Raw genomic sequence first — 10,437 nt, 5'->3', positions numbered from 1 at the left:
GCCCCAACATGAACCTGCTGTTGGGCAAGACTCTTTTTGGGTGTCTTGGCCATACCATGAGACACCATGACTTTCCCACTGGAGAACTGGGCTCTCCTGCTTTTTACAGCAGTGGGGAGAGCTGCAAAAATTTTTGTGAGGGCTTGTTTTTTCTTTGTGATTCCTTGCCGCCGCAGGGTGAGGTTGTCCCCGAGGCCCTTGGCAGTGGGTCCGCACCGCTCGGTTTATCTGCACGACCTTGGAGCGGGGGGTAAATGGGGCGAATTCCCGGCTGGCGCATCCCGGAGGAGCCGCAGCGCCGGGAGCCATGGTTCGTGGCGGCGCTGCCCAGGGTGGGACGCGGCGGGACCGCGCTCTTTCCGTGGCGGGTCTGGCGCTCCCTTCCCTGCTGGAATGAGACTGGAACCCCTCGGTGCATCCCGGCGAGGGGCAAAGCGGCGCCTGCCGCGTTCGCGGGCGCCCTTCTCCCTGCCCCGCGCTGTCACCGGAGTTGGAGTTCGCATGGAGGAGGCCGGCGGAGGAGGAGGGAGGCGGGAGGCGGGAGGAGGAGGAGGGAGGGGGCCGCCTTGTTTGTGGCTTGTCAGCAGCCGCTGGAGACAAGCCTCCATGTGTGAAAGCCGCTTGGCATGAATGCCTGGGCCGTACCAAGCGCCGCGGCGCCCGCGGGGGGAGGCGGCCCCGCCGCCCCGCCGCCCCGCGCAGACAAAAGGCCCGGCACGGCTTCCCCGTGAGTTTTCCCGGTGCTGCCGTAGCGCCCGCCCGCTCCCCGCCATGGCCGCCTGAGCCAGGTAAGCGCCGGCCCGCGGCCCGAGGGGACGGGGCTGCCGCCGCCGCCGCTCCCCCGGGGCGCTCCCCGCCCGCCGCCGCTCCCGCGGTGCGGGCACTGTGTGCGGTGGCGCGGGCGGGATGCTGCGTGTGCCGCGGGCAGCCCCGCATCCGTGCCCAGCCCTGCGTCCCTGCCCGACCCCGCATCGCTGCCCGGCCCTGCATCCCCGCCTGGCCCTGCATCCCTGCCCAGCTCCGCATCGCTGCCCGGCCCCGCATCGCTGCCTGGCCACGCATCGCTGCCCTGCCTCGGGGCATCGCTGCCCGGCCCCGCATCGCTTCCCGGCTCCCTCCTGCTCGGCCGCCCAAAGTTTTGCGGCTGCCGTGCCTCAGTTTCCTTCCCCGACTCAGTTTCCACCGCCGACTCAGCCTCCCCACCGCGGGGCGATGCCGGCGCTGAGCGCGGAAGGCACAAAAAGCGCCTCCTTCTCCACCTGTTGGCTCCTGTCCCGCCGGCTTTTGGGAATGGGGATGGGGTGTGGGGGGAAGCCCCGCGGGAAGGGTGGAAAAGCCGAGGTCTTTTGTCAGCGCTCCATCCCGCTCCCTCCGGAGCCGGGCAGAGCGCCGCGGGGATGGGAATGTGTTTTTTTTTCCTCCCTCCGGGATGTCGGGAGATTAGACGAGATGTATTTACAGTTGCCATTTATCGGCAAGTAAATATCGAGCTCGGCGTGAGAGCAGCAATGCTTTGCTTGCTCGCTTGCCGGAGGTTTTGTAGCTGTTAACCTGCTGTTGGTTAGGTGATAATGTGCAAGAGCGAAAAAAAAAAAAGGAAATAAAAGGCAGAGAGGGGAAAAACGCTGATCCTCACTCCCGGGCTCATCACGGCATCGGCACTGGTTTTGGTTAAAATTTGGGGGGGATATTTTTTTCCTTTTGGCATGAGGCACAGAAAGCCGCCTGAAATACTAGGTGTATCCTCACGAGGTCTTTTAAGTTTGTCGTGTGCCATCATTGAGGTTTCATTGATTCTAGTTGTTTTGTTAAAAAATAACCTACAAGAATCTGAGCTGCACAAATGTTCGTCATCCTAATGTCCTGACACAACCTATGCCAGGCAGGAGCCGAAAGAGGGGGAGAGAGTGAGGATATGTGCTTTCCCAGTCAAGGCTGGGAGGAGAGCATCATGTGTTGAAGAATATGAGCAGAAATGGGAGATGGGAGGAGGGAGTCTAAATTGTCCTGAGACCCTATTCAATCCAGCAAGGAAGATGGAGGATCTTGCTGCTGCTGCAAAAAAATGTACAGCAGAAATCTCAGCCAGCTTCTCTCTGACTTGTTACCTCCCTTCAAAAAATAAATAAATAAGCAGAGAAAGAATCAAAGCGAAGCCCCATGATTTGCTGTAACGTTTTCCATGATACCTTTATCCTGCATGCTTTACAGTCAGAGAGTCCAGTGATGGAGGTATGTGAGAAGCAGGGAGAGAGACTCTGAGGTTTATCGTCACAGAAGGGGGAGAAGTATCAGATCATGTTTGAAAGGAGACTTGTCAGGCAATGAGGTAGGAAGGAAAAATGCCTGTTCCAGGCAGCTGGACCTGGAGAGGAAAAGGAGGTGGCTCCAGCACCTACGGTTCTGAGGATGGCTGGAAAACCTGTGGAGAGGGGATGTAGACAGATGGGGAGTGGGGAGGAAGGATGTCTAAGGAAGACCTTGGACTCTCTCCTTGGAGGACTTTTAAAAGAGGGGGAATTTTGAACTGAATCAGGACGTAAGCAAGGCTGAGTGTGATAGCTCAACTGAATGTGATGTAGCAGGACTTTTCAACATGGAAGAACGCAGAGGTTGAGTTTTCTGACTTGGCAGAGTTTGGGGCATTTGGTGGGGGAAAGAGATTTTTGTAGGCAGCTCCAGAGGTGTATGTAACTCAGACAAGGATTCCAGCTGAGGAGATGGGAAGAGAACATGTGGTTTGACTTTTCCATAGGTAGTTTGTCTGGTAAAGAGGCCTTCTGTTAAAATGTCTTTGTAAATTTCTGTTCATTTCATTGGAATCTGGCAATAGCAAGGAGAAAATATCTATCCCTTGTGAAAATAAGTGTGGGGATGGAAAAAAGCTTCATCAAGAACACTTCCATCCACCCAGCACCTCCACACGCATGGAAAGAGCAAGTTTGTGCAAACACACCTGCCTGTGTAGCACATCCTTCCTCCTGAGGGGCAATGTGCACATGTTGTAAGCGTGGCTCCTGCACAGACACAGCCCAACTCTTGTGTTTTCCTCAGTTTACAGAATAGTTTATTCTATCAGCCTGGTAGTGGTAGTGTTTGGCAGCCAACTTTGCGATAGCGCAAATCGCAACGTGAGGTGGCTAAGGCTTGAAACCAGTGTGTGCCATGTTTTAGCTTTCCCATTCACGGCAGCATTCCCATGACAGAGAAGGCACATACCACAGGCATTGCATGCACAAGTGATGCCATAAAAATGTTATGCACATTCACACGCAGAGGACGCATCCCGGGTCAAATGTACTCCAAGTTGCTGTCTTGGAGAAGAAGCTGAAGCAGCACCAGCTCGTTGCAGACAGAGCTCACATGCTGCTCCCACACACACAGATCACACGTGTGCATTCTCCACATTTCCTCTCCAGGATCACCTGTTTGAATTCCAGCTGGGCTGGCAGTGTGGGGAAGTTTTGCACTCCCATGCATGGGGATTTGATGGCCTTTCTGTTCCAACTTGGCACTGGATGGGCTTGAGCCACAAAAGCTTAACAACAGGGAACACTAATGAGCCCCTGCTTGGCATGCTGAGAAGAAAGGCCAAGGGCTGAGTGGGCATAAAAACAGTGGCATGGAGCCCCTTGGCCAGAGCCTGAGACTCGGCATGAAGGCTGGGGAGGGAGCAGAGTCTCTGGAGTCAGGGAACGAGATGGTAGTGCTGCAGCAAAGGCATGAGAGGAGACCATGTTGGGGGGAGGAGAGCAGGCTGCTGTTTCCACATCATCTGAAAACTCAACCTGCTGTCAGGACAGAAGGAAGGCTTGTGCATATTTTATGTCACTTTTCTCCTTCTAGGACAAGCTGCTGATCTGATCAGCTATGCACTTTAAAATCCTCAACGTGCCAATCAGCAAGTATGACTTGAGGCCAATAACCAGCCTTGGCCTCCTGCCTCCACTCCTTTGTGGACATCCCATGCCGCCCTTCCCTGGAGAACGTGTGCACAATTAAACTCTGCACGCCACTTCTCAACTATGGCACGGGATGTGACTGGCTGCATGGAGATGGGGACAGAAAATGGCAACGTGTCAGGGCTGGGGGGTGGAGGCAGGGAGGGGAGTTGGCCATTTCTCATGCTGTTTGCTGTTGTCTAGAAAGAGACTAAATGGGTGAATCAGTTTTCCTTTGAACTGGTGGTGTGTTGCTCCAGTCAGCTGCCCTCACCTCTGAGGTCTTCAGTGGCAGCACAGGAGTTGGTGGGACTGGCAGTAAACAAAACGTATTTCACTCCTTCAGCCTGAATTTTGTAGGGGGTTGCCAGGCAAGAGGATTTTTCCTCAGCAGTTTTTCAGTACTGCTTCTGTGTGGCAGAGCCACTCTAGCCACTGGCATTGCTCCTACCCTCTGGAGATGTGAGCACCACCAGTGCTCCCTGCCCTGCACCTAAGGGTGTAGTTCTGACAGCAGTGTCACACATGCTAACACATTATTCCTGTGTCCTATAAGCAAACTCACTGCCCTGAAACACCATTTTGGGTCACATAGGGAAGCAAGTATTTTTGCTGGGTGATGCGGAGTTATGCATCTAGCTGAGTTAAGGTTGACCCTGCTTTATCCTTCACTTGTCCCGTTTGAGAAATGTCCATCTCGGCCGTGGAGGTCTCACAAAACTTGAGATCCTGATGCTGATTTGATGGCCTTAGGCAAATTGCTTTAAAGCTCAGCTTGATCTTCCTGCTGAAATCTGCAGTGGGGGTAATGCCTGCCCAGCTCCCTGGGAAGGAGCAGCACATGGGATGGGTTGTGTACGTCTGTGCTTCTGTGCAGACACTGCGGGCTCGCACACCGCCCCACAAACAAAGCGTGTGGGTTTGCACCGAGCGTAACTCACGCTACGATAAATGTTGCTAGAAGTATGTGCACACTCGGTGCTCTGTTGGACAGTGGATTCTGTTTTGTCCTTCCAGCAGAAAACAGTGCAACTTGCCAGTGACATGGGCTGTACATGTATTCGCATAACAACCATATTATAAACATATGGTAAACCTGGTGTAACAACTGCTGTCCGTGTCTCCACGCAAAACAAGGAGCCAGTTAACAAAAACTTGAGGCTGTCTGGGGCTGTATCTCCCCAGACTGTGATCTCATCAGCTTTCCCAAGCTAACCTCAACCTGGTCACTGCTTGGATTGTAAACTGGGAGTAGAGAGGAGGGGGTGGTGCGAGACCAGTTTGCAGGAATGGCTGTTTGTGATTCAGTCCACTTCCCTGTGACTCAGAACTGAACCATCCCTTGGTGGGGTATTTGGGGATAGTACACTTCAGACATCGCCCGTCAGTCTAGTTCTTAGAAGTTCTGCAGTACTTGGCCTTGCTTACAACTGGGTTTTCTCAGCATCTTTTGTGAAAACAAGACCCTAAAAGCTTCTTCTGACTACTAAAGACGCCATGGTAATTTTTGCCAAAAGAAGAAGGGGGAGTGGTCTTAGCCCTGGGCACTTTGCCAGATTCGAGCTCAGGAAATTGCAGTCTATCTAGGTAAAACTCCCTATAGTTTAAATGAAAAAAAGTATTCATCTCTTACTGTCTTAAAGAGTAAGCACTGTGTTTCTCTGGAGCCTTAAATAGGCAGTACATTCTGGCTGGAGAGGTGGTTACAGTTGCTTGCTGGGAGAATTTTTTTATGCAAAAACTGTGGCCTTTTTTGCATTTTTTGGATGCTTCTAATTGCAAAATGCTGTATACATTTTAAGTTATTGCAGAGCTTGAATGGATATGTGGATCAACATACAAATGTAAGTGCAAGGGAATATGCTGGTGTGGTGTTTGCACAGGAAGCAGGCACAGTGAGCAAATACATGTCTTTTCTGTGGCAGAAAAATAAGGACCAGTATTTAGTCTTGTGCGTGTGCATCTGGGGCTGGATTTTGTATGTTTAGCAGCAATTGCTTTTGTAAGCTGCTGCTAAGGCACGTAACTGGCTGTGTGCAATTGCAGTAATGGAATGTGAAAATGCAACTAACACACAGACCTGTAATCTTGCATGCAAAATACTGCTGGTCTAGTTCTCCAGGTACAAAAAATGGCCTGAGATTGTACTTGCCTTTCCATTTGACTGTGTTGACCTGCATTTTTCAGGTGGCAGCTCTGTGTATGGAGTGCTGAATGATTATCCTTTTATTTTTGCTCCAAGAAGGAGGAAATTAAATCATTACTAGTGATCGTGGTAGTGCGTGTATTGTAATAAGGTCAGGATGGAGTTGGTTAGGGGGGTTGCATTGAAAATTCTGTAACTCTTTGAAATCATGGGGAAATCCGTGGGCAAAGAAGGAGAGCTAAGAGGTGAACTTCTGTTCCCCCCACAGACAAGGAGTTGAACCATTGAGTTGGTCAGTGGTGCCAGGACCTGCCTTACCTTCTGCCAAATGCAGTACTTTCAGGGCCCCCCAAAGCAGAATGTGCATTTGGGCACAGGTGGATGCAGGGATAAATATCAACACTGAGAAGAGTGTCTTTGGATATTCCAGCCCAGGGCAGTGCGAACCCCTGAAGTGTGAAACAGGTTTCCTCCTCCTCAGTCAGCAGATGTGTCTCAGCCCTGCCCTAGTGAGGCACTGGCAGCTGGGGGGACACACGGGAGAACAGCTCACTTTCTCTGCCACTTCACTCTCCAGCTTCTCTGGTGACAATGATAACAAAGGACTGCTCAGCATTAGGTGATATGGATCTCTCAGCCCACTAAACCTGAGTCCTGCAGGCTTCTCACTAGCCCTTGGGCTTGGGTGTCACTGCACACTTGCAGCCTGGGGTGGCCTGGGACAGTCTCCCTGGAGACTGAAGGCTGAACCATCTCCAGGAGCTCTGGAAGCACAGATTTCTTCTTTACTGAAGATAATGATTTTATTTTTATTTTGGGGTTATTTCTTGCCATTCTGGGTCCTTGACTGCAATCACTTCCATTTTGCATGCTGCTCTTTGTAATTGAATCTATCGATGTATATTTAATCCACTTGGCACCATGGTTGGTAACTAGGCACTGCTTCCCAGCCTTCTGTCACTTGTTTTCACAATTACCGTCTGAAGTTCGGGTGGGTGCCTGTCGCTCAGCTCTGTGCCCAATTGCTAGACTGTCTTGGAAATCCTGTGCTTGACAGTCAGGTCCACAGCTGGTGCAGCTCCTGTCCTGTGGTCTGGACATCAGCCAGGTGTGCAGGACCTGGGTCATGGAAGCTAAGCCTGTTGGGTTTAATTCTCCTCTCTGCCACTGATTTGCTTTGTGTGATCATGGGCAAGTCCTTTAACCTCAGATGGCCTCAGCTGAGTTATCTACTACAGAAAGGTGTTGTAATGCTTAATTATTGCCAGCTCTTCAGAAACCCCTGGCGGGGAAAAATGCATTTTATTCAAAATGTCTCTGACCTCCCTGGCCTTTCTAAGCCATCTCAGTGGTGCTAGGAAATACTCTTTTTCCTCCCTCGATAATGTTTCTTCAATTTTTCATCTGTACATTCACCCACTCTTTCAGCTGCATGTAAAAATGCCAAGCTGTCTGAAGTAATGGAAATATTTTTATGAACTTGACAGCCACGACAAACATTCCTCCTTGGCAATAAACAAACAAGGTACACAACCTGCCATTAACATCAGTTTACAGCAGAGACGACCTTCGTCACTCATTGATGAGGGAATCCGAGACAATTTCTGTGCTAGTAAGCCATAAAGTAGTGTTGTCTGCGATTGGAAAATACTGGATCCTTCGGGTTCCTGTGTGCAGTGAGTAACTGGGAAGCTCTGTTTGCCCAGGTGTATGCGGGAGGTTGAGCAGGCACCAAGTATTTGGTTTATTCAAGGTTCTTATAAACTATGTTTGGCTTGGGTGTATGTGTGTCACTGGGGGCTTGGTGTTTGTTTGTATGCACAAAGAGCCTGTTTTCCATAGTGACATTTGAAACAAAATAAAGGTGGTACAAATTCAACTGCATAAATGTTAGACACCTGAAAAAAAAAAGCTGCAAGTGAAAGATGTTTCTGAGCATTGCAGGAGCAGAGCCCCTGTTGTGCAGCCTCCCACGCACCCCCTTCCATTTTCCTTGCAGCTGGCTGTGAGCTGGTGGGGTTGGCAAGTACCTGAACCCACACTGCAACATCTTCTCCCTGTGGGCAATTCTCCACGCAAGCACTCAGACAGTGCTTGTTTTGGTGCATTCTATGTTAATTTGCTCTGAACACCTCTAAACTCAGATCTTGAGAGACACTGGTGGTGCTGGCAAAAAAGAGCAGGTACCCCTCTTTTTCTTATATTACTCTGAGTTATCTCTTATTCTTCTAGAGGGCCATCTTCCTACTATATTTGAGTAGTGGACTATTTCTGATGTGCTCAGAAGAAGAAAAATCTGTTCTTCACCTGTATCTCTGATGGAAGACTCAGCAGGGAGCTAAGCTTCTCTATACCACCTTATTCACTGCCTCTCAGTCTTTGCACCTTAGTTCCTCCTTTCTTAAAACAAGGATGACAACCTCCACTCTGCTTCCACAAAGCCTTTGAAAACTAAGGAGAAAAACATGCAAGGCATTTGTCTTCCTTCTCCAGGAAACCATAAATCCCTCCTCCCCTCTCTCTCTCTTTCCTCTCCCTTCTCCCTTTTCTCCTCTCTCCACTCTCCTCTCCTCTTTCCGCTTTTCCTCTCATTCTAAGAGTTATTATTATATTCTGTCCCTCTAGGTCTCCTCTACTTCCACCGCTCTTGCAATCTGTCTCTCTCTGCTGTTTCCATATCCCCTTCTATTTGCAGCTCTCTTCCTTCTGTTCATGTCATTTTCTTCTCTCACCCTGTATCTCCTACCCTCCCCCACTATTCATGCGCCGCACACTCCTATCGCTTCTCCCTGGTTTAGCCTCCAAATTCCTCCCGTATGTGTCTCTCCCCTTTTTATTGTCCCCGGCAGCCTGGCTGCCTGGGAGCTGCCTGGGGGCTGACTGGTCAGGGCCGGAGGGAGAAGGACAGGGCGTGGGATCAGCTGGACAGCCCCCTGCTGCGGCCAGGCGGGGTGGAGCTGCCCTCTGAGCAGCAAGGTGAGACTCCCTCCACTTGTGTGCCGCCGGCTTTGGATGAAGCCGCCTCAAGTCTCGTTCTGAGCCACAGCACGGTTGTCACTTTAATGTCTGAGTACTTTATTTCTGCCTGGAAGGTTGATGAAGTCTGTAGTCTGAAATTTTGTCTCCTGACGTCACCTTACCTCCTTGGACATGACCTTGTGACTTACTGCTGGTCCTGGTCCGTTGTCCTGTTCCCATTCTCCCAACTTCCCCATGGCTTTAGACACTTTGCCCTGGAAACATGGATTGTGTTGTGCCTGGCAGTGTGGTGGTATCTGCGGTTGTTGAGAGGAGGGTGACTGTCCCACTGTGTCACTTCCAGCTGAGTTCAGGGTCCTGTGGTCTGCCAGGGATAGCCATGATGGAGGAAGGAGGGGAATAGCACCAAAGGTTTGGAGAGGCCTCTGCATCTTGTTGGAGAGTTGCACTGAGCCCACAAGCCAGTGCCCAGCAGGTCAGGACAGCTGTGCTCATTCCTGGGAGACCTTTGCTTAGGGGGGTAAGAGAGTGGCTGCTGCAACAGGACAGGAACAACAGTGTTACTGGATTAGGGAAAACCCCTCTCCCATCTGCCTGAGAAAGCCACCTGATCCCACAAAGAGGCTATCCCACTATCTGGTGTGAACAGAGTTTCTTCCAGGTCAGCCAGAGTGGCTGGATTGTATCTAACTGCCTCTCTTCAGAGATGGGATTTTGGCTGCAAGGATCCTGTCCAGCAGCAACACTTGAAAGATGGTAGTTTTTTTATATCTCCTCATGAACTCTGTTTTATTCCCACAATAGCGACATGTGGCATGGAGAAGATCCTTCCTCAGGGCAGGGAGAGGTGGCTGCATCTAGGCTGATGGGAGAGACAGGCAAATCAGGGCTCCTCAGGTGTTCCTGACAGCAAGGCACAAAGAGGTCACCCAGACGGCCACGTGCTGAAATTCATCCAGTGTCCTACAGGACAGGACATGGTGACCTTCTGGCCTCCACGGGAGTTTAGCTCTGTTCCTGGGTGGCACCACATTTGCCCCGCCAGGCATCAGTCAGTCCCAAGTTCATTAAAGTCATGAGCCTCACCTCTCCTGAACAGACAGTTCCTGCTTTCTCCCTTCTGTCTCTTCCTTGGTGTGCTGAGATCCCTCATGCTCCATGCAAGGTGCCGTACACCTTTTCCCATTTTTCCCACAGCCGTTTCTCTCCCTCTCCATACCTGCTTCACCTGTTTTACCTGCTTTTTCCTTCCTGCTCTGCCTCTGGGCTAGGTCTCTCTCCAGACTGTCTAAAACCCTCGGCTTCGTTTGCCTTCCCGTCTGGACTTCCTTGTCTCTCTGGTCATGCTATGCATTGTCAGCAGCTGGGGCA

At 51.1% G+C, this 10,437-nt stretch overlaps 1 protein-coding gene across 2 annotated transcripts in view; it reads left to right on the top strand.

Moving 5' to 3' along the window:
- Positions 1 to 603: 603 nt before the first annotated feature.
- BCL9 (BCL9 transcription coactivator) overlaps positions 604 to 10,437 on the top strand; it is a 61,514-nt gene continuing 51,680 nt past the window's right edge. For both annotated transcript variants that reach the window (XM_071563673.1, XM_071563704.1), the window contains exon 1: positions 604 to 788. The gene's annotated coding sequence lies outside the window, so the exon portion shown is untranslated. The remainder of the gene's footprint in view (positions 789 to 10,437) is intronic.

This window comes from Pithys albifrons, chromosome 1 (genome assembly GCF_047495875.1).
Source record: "Pithys albifrons albifrons isolate INPA30051 chromosome 1, PitAlb_v1, whole genome shotgun sequence".
In the NCBI taxonomy this organism is placed as follows: Eukaryota; Metazoa; Chordata; class Aves; order Passeriformes; family Thamnophilidae; genus Pithys; species Pithys albifrons.
This window is presented reverse-complemented; position numbering and strand designations above follow the sequence as displayed.